Below are 26,161 nucleotides of genomic sequence, written 5' to 3' on the forward strand. Positions count from 1 at the left end.
AAAATGACCTTCTTTAATTTGCTCAAGCCATTGACTCTGGTCATTAAGACAATTTGTTAAGATCATTTATATAGAAATATACAAGCAAGGAACAAGAGTAGGCCGTTCAGCCCTTCAAACTTGCTTCACTATTCAATAAGACCATAGTTGATCTGATTTTAACCTCAACTTGACATTATCTTGATGGTCTTTCATTCCCTTGGTTATCAAGAATCTACCTCTGCCTGAACAATATTTAAAGATTCTGCATCCACTGCCATTTCAGGAAGAATATTCCAAAAACTAACAACGCTCTCAGAAAAAAAAACTGTGTTTGCGCGTTACATTTTTAATTCTTTTTGTATTAGGTGTCTAACAAATTCACCCTTTGTTTAACTTATACAAGCCTGAATGAATTGGATCCTTTTAGCGAGTTAAATAATTCTGGGAGAACGACCCTGCCAGAAAAACATTTCCTCATCTGCTTTAAATGGGTGCCCTCTTATTTTTAATCTGTGATCCCTAGTTCTAGACTCTTCCACATGAGAAAACATCAATCCAGTCAAGTCCCCTCAGGATCTTGTATCAATTAAGTCACCTCTGACTCTTCTAACCTTCAGAGGATATGAACTGAGCCTGTCTAACCTTTCCTCATAAAGCATAAAGCTCCTTCAAACTGCTTCCAATAAATTACATGCTTCTGTAAGTACAGTGACAGTACTTTACATAGTATTCCTGATGTAGTCTCATCGATGCCTTATACAATAGTAGCATAGCCTTCCTACTTTTACATTCAATTCTCTTTATAAAAGACCATCAGATTCTACTAGTTCTCCTCATTACTTGTTATACCTACACACTGACCTTTTGTCATTCATGATACGAAGATGGGGTGAATCAATATAACACAGCCCAGATGGTTATGCACAGCTCTGGACTGCTATAGTTTACCACAGTTAGTTTAAGTGTGAGGTTGATAGTGGAAACTCAGTCATAATGTAGAATCAACAGTGTGGAAGCAGGCCATTCAGCCCATTGAGTCCACACCAACCCTCTGAAGAATATCCCACCCAGACCCACCCCCTACTCTATCACCATAACTGCATTTCCAATGGTTAACCTGCATAGCCTGCACATTCCTGGACATTCTGGACAATTTAGCGTGGGCAATCCACCTAATCTGCACACCTTTAGAATGTGGGAGGAAACCCACCCAGTTATGGGAAAATGTGCAAACTCTTTTCTTGTGAATGAGAAGGATCAGGAAACTTGCCTAAGCCCTAATATATCTTCTAATATGTCCGGCAATATCACTTCTTTACCCTGTCATGTTCATCTTAATGACCTAATAATTGATCACTCATTGGGCATTTTTAACTCAATGGATTTGTTTATTTAAAATGGTAAAACACATCACAAATTATGTAGCAGAGATCACAGCAAACCAACTAGTTACTGTGTGTAACACAGTGTGGAGCTGGAGGAATGCAACAGGCCAGGCAGCATCAGGGGAACAGGAAAGCTGACATTTGGGGTTAGGATCCTTCTTCAGATTTCCTGTTCCTCTGGTGCTGCCTGGCCTGTTGTGTTCATTCAGCTCCACACTGTATTATCTCTGACTCCAGCATCAGCAGTTCTAACTATCTCTCAGGAAGGCGAAAGGACTGGTTTAAAGTCTATGTTTGATGCCATTTCTTTGTGACATTAGACCAAGCCTCAAATTGCATAATTGATTGCAAATGCACCAAATGAATTTGGTGTTGGAAGGATGGACTGAGGCATTAGGTTTTTGTCACGCTGTCTGGCCCCAAAGACTGTTCTCTTAAAATATCAAAAGTACTCAATGAGAGGGACACCTCTGTCCAAAGCTCTTTCCTTCCTGTGTTTTAGGTTTCAGATTGAAAGTTCAAGTTTGATTTTCAGATTATCTTGATATTGAAGGTTGGGCAGTCCTGTGGTGTGGATTCCTAGTTCTCAGTTAAATGTAAAGGTCAGCATTTAGTGTCTTGGAATTACTTATGTGAGCCATACGAAACATCCCAGGATGCTGAGCTCTGAAGGGCAGATATGCAGCATTTTGCCAGAAGATCACTGCTGGGAAATTTCTCCCGCCATCTGTGGCAAATAGTTTGCAGGCTACAGAGATGGCATGTTTTCAGTTGCTTCATATGATGTGGTGGTTGTCCAAGTTTCACACCTATATAGAAATGATTTCAGAACCATTGCCCGGTGGACTTTGATTTTGTTTTTAGACAAACTCCATGCCCTTTCCAAAGTCCATGAATGGGCTTGCCAAATGCCAGGCAATGGCCAATTTCATCATTCAGAATAATGTTATTGAAGAGGACACTCTCAAGATAGCAAAACTCCTGTACTGAATAAAGTTATAGAGTTATACAGTACAGAAACAGAGCCTTCAGTCCAACACGTCTGTGTCGACAAGTCCCATTTAATAGTACTTGGTCCATATCTCTCTAAACCCTACCTATTCATGTACCCATCCAGATGCATTTTATATGTTGTAACTGTTCCAACCTCCAACACTTCCTTTGACAATTTATTCCATACATGCACCACCTGCTGCCTCTTCGGTCCTTCTTAAATCTTTCCCCTCTTACCTCAAATCTATGTCCTCTAGTTTTGGACTCCCCTACCTTGGAGAAAAGACCTTGGCTATTCACCCTAACCATGTCCCTCATGATTTTATAAACCTCTACATGGTTACGCCACTGCCTCTGCACTCCAGAGAAATTAGCCCCAGTCTATTCAGCCTCCATTGTTGCTATTGATGACAGGGTCTTGGAATATGTGACCAGATGACTGTATAAAGCTGTGATCTCGAGAAGGGAAAAGTTTGTAGAAATTAGTTACGTTAGAGTACGGAATTTAGTGATAGTTCACAAAGTGTTTGGATAAATCCTGAAGAGATCACAAGAAGCTGAGAATGTTTAAATTTAGAGATAATGGGAACTGCAGATGCTGGAGAATCCAAGACAATAAAGTGTGAAGCTGGATGAACACAGCAGGCCAAGCAGCATCTCAGGAGCACAAAAGCTGACGTTTCGGGCCAAGATCCTTCATCAGAGAGGATCATTAAACTTTATTATAAAGTTTAAATTTAGCTGTTTGAACAGTCCAGGAAATGTCTATTCTAATTTCAGGCTGGGAGTTGAAATCACATTTAACCTAAGTCCATTGAACAGTTAGAAAAAAGTACATTGTTTTCTGGTATGAATACTGTACCCTTTGGATACTGTGCAGTGATGTTATAGCATCTGTAAATGAGTTTAGTTTTAAATTAATAGGAGCATATGTTACTCTGTGGTTAAAATACCTTTATATTTCTTAATTAATAAGTGGTGCTCATTCGTTTACATTGCTTAATAGCTATCTGTTTCATCGTTAAAATCTAATCTCTAATATTGTACGTCAGTGAGACACCACCTCCTTGAAGCCAAACCAAAACAAAATATCATCTACAAGATCTGAGTCCTGACTTGTCCAGCAAATGCCAGGAGCAAACCAAAAGGGAAATCTTTGTGCAAGCTCTTGAGTCTCTGTAAGTTGAAGAAATTGTCAACAGAATTGAATGTGTAACACCTCATATCTAGATTGTTGTGTATGGTCTGGAAAGGGTTAGTACTCATTGAATGTAGCAATCACCATCCATTGTGATGATATCATTAGGATTTGATGGAAGAGATTAGGTAGAATATTGTGAAGACAAACCCAAGTCCAGGTCCTAACAACAAACTTTGGATTAATATGGCACATATTATAACTTGTAGATTGTTGCAGAGATGCAATAGACTACATCTTGGTTATCCTATAAGACTGTTTTCATTAGACCAGAGAGTGGAATTCCTTGCGTACACTAAACCACCTAAGCCCCAAAGAACATACTCACTTTGAAGAAGTGAATGATAACACACACAGCATGGGATCTGAAGTAGCAAAAGTAACAAGATAAGCATGCTGTTAAAGAGAAGACTTGTAGGGAAACTAATATTGCTGATTGCTGTGGACAGAATCACCTCCCCCCACCAAACAAAACCCACTAAAACACTCAACACTGAAGGATATTTCAAGCAATGGTACAGAAAGCATTTTAGGTTCGACAAGATAAGCAATGGAAGAGAAGAAATCTGCAGCTCCAAGACAGATTAACGGATATTTCTCAAAGCGTTGGCCTGTGGGAGTGGTCCCAGGTCTGAGTTTAGACAGTGAGCAAATAGTCACATTTCAAAACCAAGATGCTATGATGCAAAGGGAAAACCTTAAATAGTACAGCAATTCGGGCGGAAAGGGTGAGAAAAGTACAAGGTAAAAACAATAGGCATTGCCACCACAGCATGAGAAAACCATAAGGCATGGATAGGAAAGGAAGTAACTGAATAAACAGAGGCAAGAGAGAGAAAAGCTCATTTAACCCAAGACTGGGGCTGGGGAAATCATGAACCCAGTTACTTAAAACAATTAGGCCTTGGTCAAGTTATTCAAATCTGGTTTAGCTTTAAATTTTCTTTTGGGAGACTCTAATACGTTGTGAATGGTAAGAAATCTACATTACATCCAAAAAGCAGGAGGTCCTCCACTGGAGTTGCAAAATGTGGGAAAACTGACATTACAACCATGAAAGGCTGATATTCTCCATCACAGCTACAACAGTACAGGAGCCCTCTATGGAAACCACAAAAGAACATATGAGAAACCTCAAGGACAACAGCAAAACACAGGAAAACATGTATTTCTACAAAATTTAAAAGCCTATTAAGAAGATGGAATAGACAGGAAACTATGGCATAGAAAAGCAGATATATTTGTAGGATCCATATAGTACGGAAGCAAGCCATTCAGCCCATCAAGTACACCCTGACTTTCCACAGAGCATCCCACCCAGACCAATCTATCCCTGCAACCTTGCATTCCCCATGGCTAATGCACCTAGCCTGCATACCCCTGAACACTATGGGCAATTTAGCGTGGTCAGTCACCTAACCTGCACACTTTTGGACGGTGAAAGGAAACCAGGGCTCCTGGCAGAAACTTACACAGACTCAGAGAGAAAATGTGCAAACTCCACATGAGCAGAAATCAACCCAGTTCTGTGAGGCAGCAGTGCTAATCGCTGAGCCATGAAGCCATCATTGGGTGAACAGTAAATGCTAGGTCAACGTTTATTGCCCATACAGTCAACACGGCTTTGTGAGGGGTAGGTCATGCCTTACAAACCTTATTGAGTTTTTTGAGGATGTGACTAGAAAAGTTGATGAGGGTCGAGCTGTGGATGTGGTGTATATGGACTTCAGTAAGGCATTTGATAAGGTTCCCCATGGTAGGCTCATTCAGAAGGTCAGGAGGAATGGGATACAGGGGAACTTAGCTGCTTGGATACAGAATTGGCTGGCCAACAGAAGACAGCGAGTGGTAGTAGAAGGAAAATATTCTGCCTGGAAGTCAGTGGTGAGTGGAGTTCCACAGGGCTCTGTCCTTGGGCATCTACTGTTTGTAATTTTTATTAATGACTTGGACGAGGGGATTGAAGGATGGGTCAGCAAGTTTGCAGATGACACAAAGGTCGGAGGTGTCGTTGACAGTGTAGAGGGCTGTTGTAGGCTGCAGCGGGACATTGACAGGATGCAGAGATGGGCTGAGAGGTGGCAGATGGAGTTCAACCTGGATAAATGCGAGGTGGTGCATTTTGGAAGGTCGAATTTGAAAGCTGAGTACAGGATTAAGGATAGGATTCTTGGCAGCGTGGAGGAACAGAGGGATCTTGGTGTGCAGATACATAGATCCCTTAAAATGGCCACCCAAGTGGACAGGGTTGTTAAGAAAGCGTATGGTGTTTTGGCTTTCATTAACAGGGGGATTGAGTTTAAGAGTCGTGAGATCTTGTTGCAGCTCTATAAAACTTTGGTTAGACCGCACTTGGAATACTGCGTCCAGTTCTGGGCACCCTATTATTGGAAAGATGTGGATGCTTTGGAGAGGGTTCAGAGGAGGTTTACCAGGATGCTGCCTGGACTGGAGGGCTTATCTTATGAAGAGAGGTTGACTGAGCTCGGTCTCTTTTCATTGGAGAAAAGGAGGAGGAGAGGGGACCTAATTGAGGTATACAAGATAATGAGAGGCATAGATAGAGTTGATAGCCAGAGACTATTTCCCAGGGCAGAAATGGCTAGCACAAGGGGTCATAGTTTTAAGCTGGTTGGAGGAAAGTATAGAGGGGATGTCAGAGGCAGGTTCTTTACGCAGAGAGTTGTGGGAGCATGGAATGCGTTGCCAGCAGCAGTTGTGGAAGCAAGGTCATTGGGGTCATTTAAGAGACTGCTGGACATGCATATGGTCACAGAAATTTGAGGGTGCATACATGAGGATCAATGGTCGGCACAACATTGTGGGCTGAAGGGCCTGTTCTGTGCTGTACTGTTCTATGTTCTATGTTCTATGTTCTATGTTCTAACTGCCCTGGAGAAGGTGGCGGAGAGCCACCTTTCTGAACTGCTGCAAGTTGGAGGTGCAGGGACAGTACTGTTTTTGACCCAGCATCAGTGAAGGAATAACAATAAAATTCTAAGTCAGGGCATTATGTGGCTTGGAAGGAAACTACAGGTCCTGCTGGGGAGTAAAAAAATCTAGCAAATGTCATTGTAATGACCATTCAAATCAGGTGTTAAATCTGAATCTGAAGTTGAGATTTGATGCAATGAAAAGGGGAATATCGCCTCATCAAAACCTTTGTACATATTCAACAGAAACACATTAGCTGTGACCACACAGTATGTGGAATGCACATTTAGGATAATAGCTGTTTTTGTGTGGAAACATCTGTCAGCAATTTTGAAAAAAAGTCTTTTGTTGCTAACTTTTGCCGTTGTCTTGCGCCAATTAGAACACACTGCTGTCTAAGAAATTAATGTTTTTACTCTGTGTTGTAATTTTGAGATTAATGGAAATTTGAGGACATATATGAATTCTTCTAAATCTGTTTCAGCATGCGTCCAAATCCCACACATATGAACACAAATACAATAAATACTTATTACAAAGTCACTGCCTCACCAAATAAATGAGTGAAAATGAAAAAGGAGCTCCTGAAAACCAAAACGTAGCACCTAGAAAACAACACATAGCACCTGAAAAACAAAAATAAACACTCAAAGAGACTCCTGGGGACAAAATATACTCTGACCATGAATCTGTCATTCCATACTTGTGATCACTTGCCAGTTACGTATCTATGAACATTGGGCACTTTGTCTGGGAGCTTTCCTATATCTTAGTTGTTGTTGTAAAACCAATGTTGATACTTCCTTTGGATAAATCCCAAGACCGTAACCTTAATAGAATCCTGATCTCGGACTCCTGAATCCCTTTGTGGTTCAGATTTCGAAAGCCTTCCCCATTTAAAAGATAGCCTACATCTCGATTTCTCTTGCCTCACACTTCCCACATTACCTCAGACTTACTGCTTATAGATTTTATCTGCCACGTCTTTGCTCACGCTCCTAGCTTGTCCAATCCTTCTGTATCCTCGCGCTTCCTCAACACTACCTTTCCCTCCACCTATCTTTGTGTCATCTGCACACTTTGCTACAATGCCCTTGGTTCCTTCATTCAGACCATTAATGTATAACATGGATAGTTGTGGTCCCAGCATGGACTCCTGTGGAACTCCACTAGTCACCGGCTGCCTTCCTGAAAAAGACTCTTTATCTCCACTCCCTGCCTCCTGCATTGCCAGCTAATCCTCTAACTATGCCAGTACCTTGCCAGCGACACCATGAGCTTGTATTTTATTAGGCAGCGTTCTCTGCGGCACCCTGTCAAAACGCTTTGGAAATCTAAATCGATCATGTCCACTGGCACACTTTTGTATAACTTGTTTGTTACCTCCTCAAAGAATTCTGATAGATTTGCCAGACAAAGCAGTGCTGACTCCACCCTGTTTTACCAAACTTTAAGTAACATCTTTTAACTTTTTGCAATATGTTTCAATTTTTTGTGTCCCAGTTCTTGTTTCATTGCCATTTCTTAAAGAACAATTATATCAAGCCTACTTTGTGACTTAGCTTTGTCACAAAGACACAATTTATCTTCAAAGACACGATATCTCTGATGAGTTGCTGGTCAGACTAGCATTCTGCATGTCCCCACAGGAGGCTACAGTCTATTACTTTGATATCTCTTGTTATGCAATAATATAGTCAACATGCCAGTGTACGGATGTGGAGTGCATCCATGTCTTTTTCAGTTTGCTTGCTACAAGACTGTGTTTACCACCATTAGATCAAACTCACTGCACAAAGGCAGAAGGGGTAGAGGTTTGGAGTTTGCTCTTCCAATGCATGGTGTTCTAGCACCATGCCTACTTCGAGCAACATGTTGCTATTTTTAAAAAAATTAACCCATTTTTCTAATCAACCTGTTCAGATATGTTATTACACACCTCTGGAGCAGGTGGGACTTGAATATGGGCCTCCCAGTGCAGGTTAAGGAATCTACCACTGCCCCACAAGAAGGCCAAAAACATGGTTAATACCACTGAGTAGAATGCAATGCTTTAACCATTTGTGTGTTTTAAGGTTACTAGAACCCATTCCATCCTTATCACGGAGAGTGCTAACCTTCTCTCCTTTCATACAACACATTCCTAACATTAAGAAGGGCCTCACTGAACTTCTAACAATTCTCCCAGATTTCTCACTGTCGCCAACGTCCTTCAGGCCCATATAAAAACTGACCTTTGTCTCTATCTGTATGTGTCATTTGTGGGGCATAGGTGATAATGAGAATTACCCAGTGGCTACTAGCAAGACATAAATGAAAAACCCTTTAAATTAATCATTGATCTCGGTAGAAAATTTGTCAAGCTTGTATGCCAGGTCAGGTTGAATATCAAAGCCCATTCCTGACCATCAGTGCTGCACCTTCAACTTGTCAATCCAGTAGAATGCGTGGCCTGCACCATCCTCATCAATTTGAGAATCTTTGGCGAGCCTTGTTTCATTGAGGACTGACAACTCGATATTGTACCCGCCCAGCCATGAGGGCAGTTCTACATACTGGTCTTGTAATGTTGAAGAAGGATTCAGTCATTCCATGAACTTCATACAATGACTAATTGTTTTGGCCTGTACATTTCAACTGCAGAGAATGAATGACCAGACAAGAACAGCAAGCTGGGAGGTGCCTGGAGAACAGATAGCAATTAGTATTTCTTTTCCTCCACTTGCCATGATTGGAGGCAGCAGTGCTGTAATCTAGAAGTTCAGCTCTGTCACCACAGGATTTTGGAGTTTTCCTTCTATCAGTTGAGCAACTGAGATGATTGAAAAACTTCATCCACTCTTGTCATTTGTAGACATCACTTGTGACCTTCTGCACTGTTGGCGAACATACATCTATCTGGATAAGCTGTAGCTGGACATTTTGAAATCAGAGTTACATGCTCCCAAGCAGACAGCCAAACAAGGTTAAAGATAACGAAGTGTGGAGCTGGATGAACACAGCAGGCCAAGCAGCATCTTAGGAGCACAAAAGTTGACATTTCGGGCCTGGACTCTTTATCAGAAAATGGGGATGGAGAGAGGGCTCTGAAATAAATAGGGAGAGGGGGGATGCGGATCCAAATGGATAGAGGAGACGAAAGGTGGAGAGGAGACAGACCAGTTAAAGAGGCAGGGGTAGAGCCTGTAGAGGTGAGTGTAGGTGGGAGGTAGGGAGGGGATAGCTCAGTCCAGGGAGGACGGAAAGGTCAAGGAGGCGGGATGAGGTTAGTAGGTAGGAAATGGAAGTGCAGCTTGAAGTGGGAGGAGGTTATAGGCGAGAGGAAGAGGGAGCGGAGGGCTGCACGTTCTGCAGGGGCGAGGTTGGAGTGGGTGAGAGGAATGGAGAAGTTGAGGTTTGCAAGCCTTACCAAAGCAGAGCTTTTTGGCTCAGGGGTGTCAAATACCCATCTTCACGCCTCTGCACCAAAGAGATCAGCACATGAAGCTAGATATTCGAAGATTGTTTAAGGAAGGCTATTTGGAATATCGAAGACATGGAACTTTTGCATCTCAAGTTTCTTCATCATCCTAATCCTTTCCACCCCTTTGAACTCTAGAAATGTGATAAAGTGCTGTGTAAGCTTAATTTCACTTTGCAAGGTGCACAAAAAATTGGGAGAGAATGATATTTTTAAAGTTTGCTTTAATTCATGGGATATGAGCCTTTTAATGCACACTGCCCTAATTGCCCTTGAAAAGGTGACGGTGAACCATGATCAATGTACTGTACTGCAGTACTGTTCAGAAGGGAATTCCTGAATTTACAGTGACAAATTGCATTAAATTTCCAAGTCAGGATGCTTGGCTTAGAAGGGAACAACGTGTTGGAGGGGTTCCTACTTAGCTGCTGACCTTTCCATTCTAGGCAAGGTTAGAGTTTACGAGGTTGGAACACACTGTTCAAGGGAGCGTGTGAGTTGCTACAGTGCACCTTGTACATGGCACACACCATTAGCACCGACTGTCGTGGTGGAGGGATTGAATGTTAGAGGTGACTTATAAAGTTGCCTTGTCCTGGGTAGTAAAGCATCACATGTGGTCAGAATAAACGGAATGCATTTGGGTTAACTGTGCTTATATGGATGGCAAACAAGACTTTTCACTTTATCTTGATACACATGACAACAATAAATCAAATCAAATCAAATGCAAGGCTGCAATGCTTGGTCAAATTCAGTGAGCTGCCTGGGCAAATATCTATATTGGAGTATGGTGTTATGCCAGTAACAAAGACTAGGATTAAGAAAGGAAGAACTGGGAACTAAATATTTCTGGGTTCCAAGTGGTCAGTAAAGATAAGAAAGGAAAGAAAAGAACATGGATAGCAGTATTGGTTCTGCCAAATGTTACATTGTCGCACAGAGAGGATGCCTTGGAGGGATCAAAGACAGGATTTATTTTGTTCGAGTTAAGAATCAACTATAATGGCATGACACTATATATTATCTCAACCACCAACCACATAACGGGACAAATTTGAATGACGATGACAAAAAGATGCTAAAACCACAGTGAGTAATAACGGGAAACTGTAATTATCCTAATGTAGGCTGGGATAATAATAGTGTAAATAGTAGAGGGGGAAGAGAGTTTCTGAAGGGCAATTTGGGGCAATTTTCTACATTAGGATGTTTCTGATCCAAAGAGGGTCTGGTCGTGGGGAATGAACTGGGTCAACTTGATCAAGTGTTAGTATGGGCCCATTTTGAGGACAGTGATCATTGTATCATAAGTTTTAGATTAGCCACAGAAAAGGAGAAAGATACATTGGGTTGACTCTTAAATATTTTTAACTGGAGCTGATTGCATTGAATTTTTTGGAGGATTTTTCTCTGTGAGGTCTAGCAGGCTCTCTCGCCATGTCTCACCAAGCTCATCACATTAACTACATCCGCTGTCTCTATGGTGTCCCTACTATCTGATTCCAGATCCAGCTTCACATGTGTTGTTCCCAATATAACTCATCACTGCTGAGATATCCTGGAGGTGAAAGTCAGTCATCTGGCTCCATCTTTAAAAACGCATTACACACTTGGAAAAACGCATTCAGTTTGGAGCTGCCCTGCATATTTGCACCATGCATGGCAAAGAAGACAAACTTGTTGCCCCTCTTTCAGGACAGGGGCATGAAGAGCCTGATGGATGGAATTGTGGAAATGTGGGGTTGCCTCTTTTCCCAGGACCAGAAGAGAGGCCATGCTGTCAGGCCATGCCCACTTGGTCTGAAGTTGCCAATGATGTCAGTGAAGTCTCAGCCATCTGGAGGAATGGACAGCATTTTAGGAAGTTCAATGGCTATCCTCACCTGCATAAGTCACACTATCCTCTCTCTGATACCTCACATTCATGCTCTACCACAAATCATTATTTGGAACATCTTCCCTGATTTGATCTCACCCACTCCAAACCCCATCACCACCAACCCTGCATACCCCCTGTGTTGCTTTCTCACTTACTCAGGGCACCTCCCCACTAGACTAAAAGTAGCAGACATGAAAATCATTTTCATCTCCCTTTATACCAGCCATTGTCTCATTCCATGAAGAGAACGAATATCCTTTTGGACTTACATGCTGAGGATCCTTGATATCTAGTTTGTTTGGTACATTTAGTAAGACAGGAAACTGAATATCAATGAGGCAAGTCTGCTGTTATTAAGGCGCTTAACAAACTCTGCCAACTCAATTATGCCTGGTAAGAAACTCACCTCACGCTCAGCAATTGCATAAAAGATCGAACAGGTTCCTCCTGACATTGAGGATTGCCTTGCTGGACCTTCCACGTGCTTTTGGCACAAATCTTACTACAGCCCACATCATCAGGAACATGTAAGATTCTGCCCAATCTACTGTAAAAATATTTGAGTGCAGGAGAGTTAATTTCAGTAAGTTCTGCTTCTAAAAATGATTACTTTACATCTGTCTTTATCCAGGAAGAAGATGCTGCCAAATTCATAGCCGAAAAGGACATGACTGAGATAGTGGAAAGTGAAAAATTGATGTGAAAGAAAAGTTAGAAAGGCTTTGTAAAAATTGGTAAATCACCAATAGCTTCCAAGGATGTCGAAGGAGGTAAGAATAGAAGTGGTAGAGGTGCTGACCATAATTTTGTAAACATCCTTAGATTGAATAGGGTTTGTACCAGAGAATCAGAGGGTTGTAAATGATGCAACTTTGTTTAAACCCAGCAACTATGGGTTAATGCATCCAATCTATGTCCCATGAATGAATTTTTGCAAAGACTAATTAGTTGAATGTTGATGCCAGGAATACTCTAAGAAATGAAAATCTGGACAAAATTAACACTTACTTGGACAAATATAGATTACTTAAGGGATTTAAAAATTGCTAAATTCACATCATTTTCATTAGGTACATGAAAGGGGTGGTGAGGTGTATATTACATCATCTTCCAAAAGATGATTGATAAAACACCTCTTTAAGCTTGTGTTATCTGTAAACAGTATATAAGTAATTCTACTTTCTTTCGTTACTTTTGCAGAATAAACTTCTGCTTTATTATTAAAGTCGTATCTGCAGCGTTGCATCTCTTTGAAAAAAAAACTATCGAGCCAGATTTCAGACTTGTGCAGCCATGGCCTCATTAGAATTAGCATTAGAATTAGATTTTATTATCAAGGGTACTCAAGTACAGGAGCACAGTGAAAAGTCTATGTTGTCACCAATCATGGTGACATTTAGGCACAGAGGTGCCTAGGTACAAAATTTCAGGTGCAAAGTAGGAAAATAAGGAAATATAGTGAAAAGTTCAACATTAAAGTCCTTCTTAATACAAGGTCGAAACATAAAGAAACAAAATTAATAGTTTAACATTGCAATCCTTTTTAAGTGCCTAGCCACCCTAGGCTTGCACTCCCCACAAGGATACCATCTCCTCTGCATATGGGCTCAATCTCCCCAAATTGGATACCACCGCAGGTGCCAAGAGGCCTTTGTTTGCCTGGTCGCACCGCCAACGCAGATGCCAGGGAATTCTATCTTTGCTGAGCGGGGCTCATTCTCTATCGGTCTCCTCCATGCTTGGGCACACTCTCTCACCCTCTCCTTGCACCCTCTCACTGTCCTCCATGCTGGTTTGATCTCTCACAGAAGGTAAGTAAGCTAAGAAAACTAAAACTGCGAAGGAAAATGAAGTAAAAAGCAGATGGAGCAGATGAACTCCAAATGGGAACTGACATGTGGCTCTGCTACCCTGCTGCCATGTTGCAGATCAAAAATAATCTGGAATTGTAACAACTGGGGAGATCATGGTAGGAATTTGAATTGACAGGATTTAAGAGAGATCGGTGTCTTTCTTTTTAGAACAATGGGCATGTGATGCTTCTGGTTACGAAGCACTTGTTTTCTGATGAGTTTGTCGAGAATTTGAAGATGGTTTTCAATGTTGCTAAGAGTTTTCTGGAAGTGGAAGATGTAAGTCGATGATTTAGAAACTTTGACTAAAGCTAAATAGAGAGAGTTAACAGATAAATTGAACATAGAAGTTAAAACAGGAACAGGATCTCATAAGGAGTTCTGAAGAAGGGTCACTGGACTCAACATGTTAACACAGCTTTCTCTTCACAGACGCTGCCAGACCTGCTGAGTTTCTCCAGCAATTTCTGTTGCTATCTCATAAGGATCAGTTTCTTCAAGTGAATATGCAATGTTTGGAATTGGAAAAGAAACTTGAAATGGGGTGTTGTGGTTGCAATTAATAAATATCCAGTTAGAAATAAAAAAAAGAGGCGTTAGAAGAAAAACAGAAACAAATGGAGAGTGAGTTTAAAGGAAATGATAGTAATGGACAGTAACATAAGGAAAACTAAAATGGAACAAGAGGAAAGAGGAAAATAAATAAACAGGAAGATGGGAAGTGAGGAAAAAGCCAAAGGATCAATTTTTAAAAATTGATTTCCCAACAGAAAAATAATATAGAGAATGTGAATTGGCCAAAGAAATGAGTTAAAAAGGAGGAAGGACATAACACCTTAGAGGATGATTTTGAACCCATTGAGAGACTTTAGTTAACTAACAATCCATGCATAACGCATATATTTACTGAGAATAAAATTATAACATAATTTGAGAAGGTAGCTGGATGAAGTGGTCAGAAGTGGTTTGGACCTTAATATTACTGAGTGTTTTGGCAGGTACATCTATGAATGTATAGGCAGGCTTGCCAGAAGAACAATTTGCAGTGCCTGATGCTGTCAAAGAGGCAATACCTACTGCTTTTGAGCTTGCGCTTGAACTTATCAATTGAAGTTTAAGGGAAAGAGACCTGAATAGACATTTCTAGAATTTGCAAGTGATAAAAAACATTCTGTGGGATCAGAAGTGTACATTCCCCAAATTAGAGAAAATTTTGGGAATAAAAGGGAAATTATGGCCATTATGATCAGCGAAAAAATTCAAAAATAGTATTCTTGTAAATTTAATAGCTGATTTGGACAAGCATCAAGCGTAAGGAATCAGAGAAACAGAGTTATGGTATATGCATATGATGCCTCTCACAGACAATTGAAGATGGAAAAATAATCATACGGAAATTCAAGGGACAGAATTTAAAATTAGAACTGATTTGATTGTCTCACGTACTCAAGTGCGAGTACAGTGAGAAGTGTACAATGTTGTCATTTCCAGTGTCATAGAATAGAATCCCTACAGTGTGGAAACAGGCCCTTCAGCCCAACAAGTCCACTCCAACCCTAATCTACATATCCTTGGACACTACAGGCAATTTAGCATGGCCAATCCACCAAGCCTGCATATCTTTGGACTGTGGGAGGAAATCGAAATATCCAGAGGAACCCACACAGACACAGGGAAAATGTGCAAACTCCACACGGACAGTCGCCCGAGGCTGGAATCAAACCCAGGTCCCTGGTTCTGTGAGGCTGCAGTGATAACCACTGAGCCACGATGCTGCCAGTCATCTTCGGCACAAATTAGAAAACAATGCTGAAAGTTAAATAAAAAATCTGTAAATGAAAGAGAACTGGTACAAGGATGTGAGTGCAAATAAAGGAGAAAAGCTGGTACCAAAACTGTTATGAAGAATTTACCATCTTTCTATTGTAATAAGACTGGGTACACCAAAGCCAAATGTTGGGATTTAAATGGCAGACCAATTGCAGTAATAGGAGTGTCTAAGGGATCTTCAAAAAAGGGGACATCGGCAAACAACGTACGTATTAAAACTGTAGTGGTAGTACAAAATAAACAGTTTCTTTAGAATCTACTTACTAGGAGAGTAAGCTGAGGACAGTCATTTTTTTTTATAATGTTGACAAAAAGAATCAGGTGGTTGGTGGGTCTGATTATTTGATTGCAAAAGGGAAGATATTTCCTTATACTTTGCATGTTGAGAGATAAAAGCAAAATACTGTGGTTGTTGGAAATCTGAACCAAACACAGGAAGTGTTGGAGAAACACAGCAGGCCCTGCAGCATCTTGAGAGAGAGAAACAGAGTTCATATTTCAGTCCAACAGAGCTCTTCTTCAGTGATAATAGGAACTGCAGATGCTGGAGAATCCAAGATAACAAAGTGTGGAGCTGGATGAATGCAGCAGGCTAAGCAGCATCTCAGGAGCACAAAAGCTGATGTTTCGGGCCTAGATCCTTCATCAGAGAGGGGGATGGGGAGAGGGAACTGGAATAAATAGGGAGAGAGGGGGAGGCAGACCGAAGATGGAGAGAAAACAAGATAGGTAGACAGGAGAGTATAGGTGAGGAGGTGGGGGGGGGGGATAGGTTAGTCCAGGGAAGATGGACAAGTCAAGGAGGCAGGATGAGGTGGTAGGTAGGAAATGGAGGTGTGGCTTGAGGTGTGAGGAAGGGATGGGTGAGAGGAAGAACAGGTTAGGGAAGCAGAGACAGGGCTGGTTTTATTGCAGTGGGGGGAGGGGACGAGCTGGGCTGGTTTTGTGATGCAGTTGGGGGAGAGGAAGAACTGGGCTGGTTTTGGGATGCAGTGGGTAAAGGGGAGATTTTGAAGCTTGTGAAGTCCACATTGATATCGTTGGGCTGCAGGGTTTCCAAGCAGAATATGAGTTGCTGTTCCTGCAACCTTCGGGTGGCATCATTGTGGCACTGCAGGAGGCCCATGATGGACATGTCATCTAAAGAATGGGAGGGGGAGTTAAAATGGTTCGCGACTGGGAGGTGCAGTTGTTTGTTGCGAACCGAGCGGAGGTGTTCTGCAAAGGTCTCCAAGCCTCCACTTGGTTTCCCCAATGTAGAGGAAGCCACACCGGGTACAATGGATACAGTATACCACATTGGCAGATGTGCAGGTGAACCTCTGCTTAATATGGAAAGTCATCTTGGGGCCTGGGATAGGGGTGAGGGAGGAGGTGTGGGGGCAAGTGTAGCACTTCCTGCGGTTGCAGGGGAAGGTGCCGGGTGTGGTGGGGTTGGAGGGCAGTGTGGAGCAGACAAGGGAGTCACGGAGAGAGTGGTCTCTCCGGAAGGGCGACAAGGGTGGGGATGGAAAAATGTCTTGGGTGGTGGGGTCGGATTGTAGATGGCGGAAGTGTCGGAGGATGATACGTTGTACTTCTTCTTCAGATCTGAAAAAGGTTGGAAAATGATGTTTTTTATACTGTGTAGAGAGATGGAGGATGAGCGAAGCGAACAAGTGATGTAAATGCCCAGACTAAAGATAAAAGGATTGCTAAAGGATTGGCGGCACGATGGCTCAGTGGTTAGCACTGCAGCCTCACAGCGCCAGGGGCCCGGGTTCTATTCCCGCCTCCGGCGACCGTCTGTGTGGAGTTTGCACATTCTCCCCGTGTCTGTGTGGGTCTCCTCTGGGTGCTGCGGTTTCCTCCCACAGTCCAAAGATGTGCAGGTTAGGTGGATCGGCCGTGCTAAATTGCCCGTAGTGTTCAGGGGTGTGTGCGTTATAGGGGGATGGGTCTGGGTGGGATGCTTCACTGGGCAATGTGGACTTGTTGGGCCGAAGTGCCTGTTTCCACACTGTAAGGAACCTAATCTAATTGTGGTGAAAGAGAAATAGAGATGTAAATGGGGATAAATGATGATGTGAAAGGGAGGAAATGGGTCTACTTTTCTAAAAGTATAGTAAAGAGAGCAAGAACAAGGCATGGGCAGTGGAGGGGAGACGAGAGATAGGAGCAGGAATTGGGTGAAGGCATATGGAAAGTGAATCATAGACATCATGCTCGGAAGTTGTAGAATTCAATATCGAGTCCAAGTGGCTGCAAAGTCCCCCCAGCCGAAAATGATTTTACTTGACCTTCCATTGTGTTTCCATTGTGCTTTCATTGCAGGAGGTCCAGGGCAGAAATCACTTCAGATAGTTTATTGGTGTGGAAAGCAACTGGAAGGTCAAGGTCATTGCTATGGAGGTGTTCTACTACATGGTCATCCAATCTGCATTCGGTCTCACCAATGCAACGGAGACTGAATTGGAAACAACAAATGCAGTAGCATAGAATGAAGGTAGTTGAAGTAAAATGCTGCTTCACCTGGAACAAACACCTGGAACCTTGGGCATTGAGGAGGGTGGAGGTGAATGGGCAAATGTTACACCTTCTGCAATTGTGTGGGATGGTATCATGTCAGAATGAGGATATGTTAGAAAGTATAAAGAAGTGGACCAGTCAGTGAATGGTCCCTGCAGAAGATATTAAAAATTACTGGAACAAGTTAATTACTGATGTGCTTGAAAATATTACTTGACCACCATTCATGTTAATGAGGGAGAAAATAATGAATGGCAGTATACATGGAGATTACAAACTTTTAGTACTTAGTCAAATATTGAGATGGATAGGAAACTGGTTGGCAGAGAGGAAACAGAGAGTAGGAATTAACGAGTCCTTTTCAAATTGGCAGGAAGTTCCTTGTGGGGTGCCACAGGGATTGGTGCTGGGACCCCAGCTATTCACAATATATAATGATTTGGATGAGGGAACAAAATGTAACATCTCCAAGTTTGCAGATGATACCAAGTTGGGTGGGAGGGTGAACTGTGATGAGGATACAGAGATCCTTCAGCATGGTCTCAAAAGTTTGGGTGAGTGGACAAATCAGTGGCAGATGCAGTATCATTTGGATAAATGTGAGGTTATTCACTTTGGAAGCAAAAACAAGGCAGCAGATTACTACGGGGAAGGGCTTCCTTAATTCAGCACTGTGAATCCAGTGTGACAGCACAGCTTTCAAATAGTCTAAGGCATTCTGATTAACCTTCTCTCTAATGTTTCCTCCTAATATATGGACCTCCAATGTCCATTCACACCTATGCCTTCCAGAACTGGAAATCAATGCATCTGCACACTGATTGGCGAATGTAAACCCTCCAAGCAGCTATGCAGTTGCTCTGCTTAGGAAGAACACTGATTCTGCGACTGTTCGGCAGTGGTGGCAGCATTGGCTGCCCCTTGTTCTTCCTCATCAGTTCACGATAAACAGCTGCACCTCCCAGTTGTGAACAATTTCAACTCTCCCTCCCATTCCTCAGACGATATGCCCATCCTGGGCCTCCTGCAGTGCCACAACGATGCTACCCGAACGTTGCAAGAACAGCAACTCATATTCCGCTTGGGAACCCTGCAGCCCAATGGGATCAATGTGGACTCCACAAGCTTCTAAATCTCCCCTCCCCCCACCACATCCCAAAACCAGACCAGCTCGTCCCCGCCTCCCTAAACTGTCCTTCCTCTTACCTATCCCACCCTCCCACCTCAAGCCGCACCCCCATTTCCTACCTACTAACCTCTACCTGCCCCCTTGACATGCCCACCCTCCCTGGACTGACCTATCCCCTCCCTACCTCCCCACCTACAGTCACCTTTACTGGCTCCATCCATAATAAGAAGTAGGCCATTTAGAACAAAGTTGAGGAGAAACCTCTTCACCCAGAGAGTGGTGGAGATATGGAATGCTCTGCCCCAGAAGGCACTGGAGGCCAACTCTCTGGATACTTTCAAGAAAGAGATAGATAGAGCTCTTAAAGATAGTGGAATCAAGGGTTATGGGGATAAGGCAGGAACAGGATACTGATTGTGGATGATCAGCCATGGTCATAATGATTGGTGGTGCTGGCTCGAAGGGCCGAATGGCCTACCCCTGCACCTATTGTCTATTGTCATCCCCGCCCCTTTAACTTGTCTGTCTGCTCTCCACCTATCTTCTCCTCTGTCCATCTTCGGTCCGCCTCCCCCCTCTTCCTATTTATTTCAGAACCCTCTCCCCATCCCCCTCTCTGATGAAGGGTCGAGGCCCAAAATGTCAGCTTTCTTGCTCCTAAGATGCTGCTTGGCCTGCTGTGTTCATCCAGCTCCACACCTTGTTATCATTGATTCTGAGACTCCTGTGTCCAGCCCAATTCCTTGCCTTTCTTTAATAAGTTTATCAGGAAGTGACAACGGTGCAGCCATTTGGAAAAAAATCTTTCAGCAGAATCCATTGTTCCTATATACCACAAACGCAATTGTTTTGTTTTCAGCACTGAAAAATTCAACAGTTGTCTTTATTTTTGCTTTCCAGGTGTCCAACAGTGTGGCCCTAGTAAGTTCCTTTTCCTCTGGCAAATTTACTGTTGTCCAAATTTAAAACCAATTTGGTTCTTTGTACTGATCAAACAGTTCAATCAACTGCTGTGAGTGCTCACCCCAGGTTTGGCTGAACGTGGCCAAATCATTACCACATGCAGCAAAATTGCTCAATCCTTCATGATACTGTTGGTCAAATGTTTGACAAGGTGCATTTTTCATTCCAAATGGCACTATTTTGCTAAAGTTCATCCAGAGCTTCAAGGGCTAACGTTTCTTTGGCCCACGACAGTCAATCTAACTTGCCAATACCCTTTTATAAATTATACCCCAGTTAACAATCATGTACATTAACATCATGGATAGCCAAAAATATTTTCTGTCGTTCATTTGTCCAAATTTATTTATGAGTCGGTCACTGCTTTTGTAAGTCACTTTGCTAGTTTTCTGAAGAGAGCACATTACACGTAACTTTCTGTACACTTCTATATTATCGAATCTAATTACTGGAGATGGACTTTACAAATTTTAATTTCTGAATCAGTTACAAATCAATCTGACATTTTCATTTGTCTTCCTACTTCTTTTACTAATGTATACACAATTCTCTCCTGGCTGTCCTCATATTAACATGACACACCCTCTGGTTTGTCCTCCTGTCTGGAGTATTCATGGGATAATTCACATATTTCTTCAAAAGCTGCAAGAGTATATGTACAGATTTAAGTGATAATCGAAGTTTCTCTGTCACCTGTCATGTATGACTTGTGTAGCAAAATGTAACCATTCTTTTTATATTACTGGTGAAGTAAAAGGTCTCAGTATTTTAGTTAACACAGTGTAGAGCTGGGGGAGTGCAGCAGACCAGGCAGCATCAGAGGAGCAGGAAAGCTATCTCTCAGTATTTTAGAGCGCCTTTTTCTCAGTACCTGATTGATTTGCCATTGGAATTTATGACCATTCATAAATCTGATGGACTACTGCCCATTTCTCATTAGTTTGTATTTCAGTTGGTGTCTAGTCTCTCGTTAGCACTCCATCTTTTAAATAATAACACTCAGGCATCAGTTCTGATTTAGTTTCTGTGCAGGCTGTTTGACACAGCATTTTCAATGCAGGATGCATCTGTTGCATTTTCTTAAAGATGATGGGTTTAATATTGTCTTTACCTTCCTTCACTGTATGTAGGTTTTTGAAAACATTGTGAGTAGAAAATATTCTATGTCATCTCCGTTTTGTACAGATTTTTGTGCTTCCTGTCTAATTTTATATTGTCATGACCATGGAACAAAAACCCCAGAACAAATGAGGGCATATCTATCTTTCATTGCAACATGTGGTTTCTTCACAGAAGAGCCATGCTGCCAAAGGTTCACTGTAGAAGTGAATTCAATGGTCGCCTGCAGAGAGAGAGAGAGAGAGAGAGAGAGAGAGAGAGAGAGAGAGAGAGAGAATGAATGTCACATATGATGAGGGGCCAAAAAAACTTCAAAGGGAGAAATTGCATTGCAAACTGTTTTCTGTAATTCCCTGTGAGTATCACGGGTTGTGTACCTGATGGTTAAAATAAAGACAGCTACTTAGTTAAGAGACATATTTGCAAATTCCCCTTTCTAAGAATACCCTGGGGCAGCATGCTTTGGCTCTGATTTGTAACTGTTAGTGGCTAGATATCTCAATGTGTAGATGGGTGTGTTGTGAGTGTCAGTGTTCACGTGTAACCCATTGAAGCAGTCCAACAATCCACTACGATTTGCCTACTGACATAACAGGCCCACAGTGGATGTCCTATCCCCAACCCTGCACTCATCCCTGGAACATCTAGACAACAATGAGACCCACATCAGACTCCTGCTAATTGACTACAGCTCCTCCTTCAACACCATTATCCCCTCCAGACTGATCTCAAAACTACGTCATTTCGGTCACGGCTCTACCCTCTGGATCCTCAGTTTTCTGACCCACAGACCACGATAACACTCAACACTGGAGCCACCAAAGGATATGTACTCTACTGTACTCCCTGCATATCTATGACTGTGTTACTAAGTTCTGAATGAACGCCATCTAAAAATTTGTTGATGACACCACCATAGTGGGATGGATATATAACAAAGACGAGTCAAAATACAGAAGGGAGATAGAGGCTTGGTGATGCTGTGCAATGAAAACAATCCGCCTCTCAATGTTGGCAAAACTAAAGAAATGATCATTGGCTTCAGAAAGAAAAGAACACACCCCCATCTATATCAAGGGAACTGAGATTGAGAGGGTGGAGAGCGTCAAGTTCCTCTGAATGATGATAACTGACAACCTGTCCTGGACTTCTCTTGTAGATGCAATGGTCAAGAAAGCACAGCAAATCCTTTTCCTCCTCAGGTGGCTCAGAAAATTTGGCATGTCCATAAGGGCTCTCACCAACTTCTACAGATGAATCATTGAAAGCATACTGCCTGGATGCATTATGGCCTGGCACGGCAAGTGCTCTACCTAGGACTGTAAAAAATTACAGAAGATGGTGTGCACAACCCAGACTATGACAGAAGCCAACCTTTCATCTGTGGGCTCCATTTACATGGCTTGCTGCAGCAGGAATGCTGCCAACATCATCAAAGACTTATCCCACACCGGCATTGCTCTCCTACAACCTTTTCTGTCAAGCAGAAGTAGTTAAAGAAACCTGAACATACACACCAGCAGGTTCAGCAACAGTTTCTTCCCAGCTGCTATCGGACTGATGAATGGACTCTTTCGCCTCAAATAATACTGATCTTGCTAACATTGATCTCACCTAGCACACACCCTGTGCAATGTGACCTGTATACCTCTGTCTAAGTCCTTTTGTTTGGTACATTCTTGTTGACTGTGATCTGCCTGTACTGCTCGTAAACAAAGTTTTTCACAGTACTTCAGTATATGTGACATTAAATCAATCAGCATTGCAGGAAAACCATGTGGGGGGATTTTGAAACTGGTGAATTCTATGTTCAGCCCATTGGGTTGTGGGCTCCTGAGGTGGAATATGAGGTGCTGCTCCTCCAGTTTCCGGGTGGTGTCATTGTGACACTGGATGAGGCCCAGGATGGACATGTCACCCAGGGAGTGGGAGGGGGAGTTAAAATGGTTGGTAACTGGTAGCTTTTTTGACTATAGCATAGGCGGTGCAGATGCTCCCCGAATCTGTCACTGAGTCTGCACTTGGTCTCACCAATACAGAGGAGGCCACGTGGGGAACAATGGGTGTAGTCGACCATATTGGAGGATGTACAGGTGAATCCCTGTCGGATTTGGAAAGTTTGTCTTGGGCCTTGGATGGAGATGAGGAGGGAGGTGTAGGGGCAGTTGTAGCACTTCCTGCGGTTGCAAGGAAGGATGATGGGTGTGGTGGGATTGGTAAGGAGTGTGGACCGGATGAGGGAGTCGCGGAATGAGCAGTCCTTACGGAAGGAAGATAACAGTGGGGAGGGAAATATCTCTTTTGTGGTGGAGTTGGATTGTAGGTGGCAGAAATGGCGGAGGATGATGCGCTGGATGCAAAAGTTGGTGGAGTGGTATGTGAGAACCAGGGGAACTCTGTCCTTATTTTTGTTTGGGGAAGGGAATTTGAGGGTAGAAGTGCAGGAAATGCAACAGATGCGGTTGAGGGCATTTTCAATCAACAGAGGGGAATGTATTGGTCCTTGAATTAGAAGGACATCTGGGACATCCGGTAATGGAACACTCCATTTTGGGAGCAGATGCAGTGGAGACCGAGGAATTTGGAGTAAGGTTCTTGCAATAAGATGAGTGAGAGGAGATATAGTCAGAGTGGCTGTGGAAGTCAGTGGGTTTGAAGTAGATGTTGGTGCTGAGACGGTTACTGGAAATGGAGATGGAGAGATCCAGGAAGGAGTGAGATGAATTTAAGGTCGGAATGAAAGGTGTTAGTAAAATTGATGAACTGTTCAAGCTCCCCAGGGGAGCATGAGGCGGCACCGATAGAGTCATTGTAACTGAGGAAGAGGTGGGGGATAGTTCCAGTGTAGCTGCGGAAGAGGGACAGTTCCACGTTTCCTACAAAAAGGCAGGCAGAGCTTGGACCCATATGAGTGCTCATAGCCACCCCCTTCAGTTTGTAGGAAATGGGAGGAGTTAAAGGAGAAATTGTTGAGGGTAAGGGCAAGTTCTGTTAAGCAGATGAGGGTATCGGTGAATTGGAATTGGCTGGGCTAGTGGCAGATGAGGAAGCGGAGGGCTTTTAGGCCAGCTGCATGGGGGATATAAGTGTACAGGGATTGGATGTCCATAGTGAGTATGAGGTATTGGGGGCCAAAGAATTGAAAGCCCTGGAGGAGGTGGAGGGCATGGGTAGTGTCCTGAACATTGGCGAGGAGTTTCTGGGCCAGGAGGGAGAAGACAGAGTATGTGGACTTGAGCTCAGTGGGGCAGGAGCAGGCAACAATCAGTCGACTAGTGCAGTCAGGTTTGTGGAATTTGGGGAAGTAAATAGAAACGGATGGTGTGCGGTTGGGGAATGATGAGGTTGCAGGCTGTAAGTGGGAGGCGTCCTGAGGTGATAAAGTTATTGATGGTCTGAGAGGCGATGGTCTGGAGATCAGGGGTGGGTTCAGAATTGAGGGGGCAGTAGTAGGAGGTGTCAGAGAGTCAGAACCTTGTCTCCGCGATGTGGGGATCAGTGTGCCATACCACTACTATCCCTTCCCCTCTTATCTTCAGGTTTGATGGTGAGGTTAGGGTTGGAGCGGAGGGAGCGAAAGGCTGCATATTCCATGGGGGAGAGGTTGAAGTGAGTGAGAGGGGTGGAGAGATTGAGGCGATGGATGTCGTGACAGCAGTTGGAGATTAAGAGGTTGAGGGAAGTTTGGAAGCTGTGGGTTGGTGTCCAGGAGGATGGGGTTCATTGGAGGTGGGAGAAGGGGTCTGTAGAGGGTGGGTGAAACTCGTGGTTAAATAAATAGGTGTGGATGCGGAGATGAAAGAGTTCAACGTTCAGACGTGAACAGAATTCATTGATGTGTGGGCGCAGGGGAATGAAGGTGAGTCCTTTACTGAAGACTGACCATTTGTCCTCAGTGAGGGGTGGTCTGGGGGGGATGTGGGTGGTGAATACTCGGCAGGGTTTGGCCCTGGAGTTAGAATTGGGAGTGGCGATGGAGACTGTCTCAGCACTGGGTATCTTTGCGGGGATGGTCATGTAGGTGAAAGCAAAAGTGATGTCAACGGCGGAAGTGACATCATTGGCGTTGACAGAGGAAGTGACGCGGTTGGCGTTAACATAGGAAGCGATGTAATTGATGACGTCAGCAGGAGAGGCTGTGGTGAACGCATGGTTAATGACGCCAAGCAAATTGAGAGGGAGGTTCTGGATAGGCTTGGGGTCTGGGATGGTGGTGGGGGCCTGTGTTTTATGGTAAGCACAAACAGGTTTGGTGTACTTGCAGTCCTTGATGCCCGAAAAGGACGGGGAAAAGCTGTTGGCTGAGGGTGTGGATCCTGCGCAGAATGAAAAGCAGTAGAGGTCCTATGCAGGCCTGGGGGAGAGAAGCTCTGAGCTGGGGTAGGGCTGACTGTAATGGGATCCATGGAGAAAACCATTTGTGGAGGCTCTGGATGTACTGTAGGTAGCACCTGTTGCGGTTTGGACCACTAGTGCCACCACTTCTGGCACCTTTCCCTGCAACCGCAGGAGGTGCTGCACCTGCCCCTACACTCCCCACCCCCTCACCCCCAACCAAGTCCCAAGACAAGCTTCCCAAATCCGGCAGGGGTTCCCCTGTACATCATCCGACCTGGCCTACTGTATCTGTTGGTTCCATTGTGGCGTCCTCTGCATCAGTGAGACCAAGCACAGACTCAGTGACAGATTCACAGAGCACGTGCGACTCCCCCTCCCACTGCCTGGGTGACATGTCCATCCTGAGCCTCGTCCAGTCCCACACACAAACTGGAGGAACAACCTCATATCCTGCCTCAGGAGCCTACAGCACGATGGCCTAAACGTAGAATTCACCAGCTGCACAATCTCCCGACACCCGGCCTCATCCCATGTCCAACCTTCCCTCTCATCCTCTCCTCACTGACCTGACACTATCTGTCCATGTC

At 43.5% G+C, this 26,161-nt stretch overlaps 1 non-coding gene across 1 annotated transcript; it reads right to left on the reverse strand.

The window, feature by feature from the left end:
* Window positions 1-8,505: 8,505 nt before the first annotated feature.
* Window positions 8,506-8,631, reverse strand: LOC125455979 (U6atac minor spliceosomal RNA). Its single transcript, XR_007248364.2, has one exon. It is a non-coding gene; the product is annotated as a U6atac minor spliceosomal RNA (small nuclear RNA).
* Between the last annotated feature and the right edge of the window lie 17,530 nt (window positions 8,632-26,161).

Source organism: Stegostoma tigrinum, chromosome 10 (genome assembly GCF_030684315.1).
Source record: "Stegostoma tigrinum isolate sSteTig4 chromosome 10, sSteTig4.hap1, whole genome shotgun sequence".
Classification (NCBI taxonomy): domain Eukaryota; kingdom Metazoa; phylum Chordata; class Chondrichthyes; order Orectolobiformes; family Stegostomatidae; genus Stegostoma; species Stegostoma tigrinum.